We start from the raw sequence: 758 nt of genomic DNA, 5'->3' as shown, positions 1-758 counted from the left end.
AAAAAAAAAAAAGACTTCTAAAAAAATAAGAGTATTTTTAGATTTTTGTTTCTGATTTTTTTTGGATTTTCAAAATGAAGGAAACCCGTATTTTCGGATTTTGATTTTTATTGATTTTTCCTTTTTGTATGAAAGACACTAGAAAGAAGGAAACCATTTTTGAGTTTTAAAAAACTTTTTTTTTTGAATGTTTTTTTTAAGGAAAGATTTCTAAAGAAAGAACTAAAGGAAAATATTTTTGGGTTTTTGAAAATTGGGGTCGGAACCGATGAGGTTTCCCTACGTATCTCACATCCGGTGAGAATCAGACCCGCGTAGTTCAGGGCAGATTTGCCAAAATCAAAACTATTTTGACCAACAATTTTTCTTTCTATGTTTGCAAATATTTTTTTTTTTCATTTATTAAAAATCCGGCAGCATTTCGGTACTGTTTGGGCATTTGGTTTTTCACAACAAATAGTCATCCTCACTTAGTCTTAACAATGCTTATTTCCATAATTCACTCATTTAGACAAGCCGGTCAACATGCAAAGTCGAGCAAATAAATGCGCAAGTAGCACATAAGATGCATCAGGATGGTCCATTATTTCAGGTCACCTGTCCTAGACGGACCCAACCCCTGTGTTGAGTCCCCTAAGTCAAATGCACATGATGCAAACAAGCGTCCTACTAGGGATCCGACATGAGTTTCTGTTCTTCTAGGTTTAAACCCTAGGTTTATTGGTCTAGACCTGGCTTACCCGAGCGGACAACTCGAG

Source organism: Nicotiana attenuata, chromosome 5, assembly GCF_001879085.1.
Source record: "Nicotiana attenuata strain UT chromosome 5, NIATTr2, whole genome shotgun sequence".
In the NCBI taxonomy this organism is placed as follows: domain Eukaryota; kingdom Viridiplantae; phylum Streptophyta; class Magnoliopsida; order Solanales; family Solanaceae; genus Nicotiana; species Nicotiana attenuata.
This window is presented reverse-complemented; position numbering follows the sequence as displayed.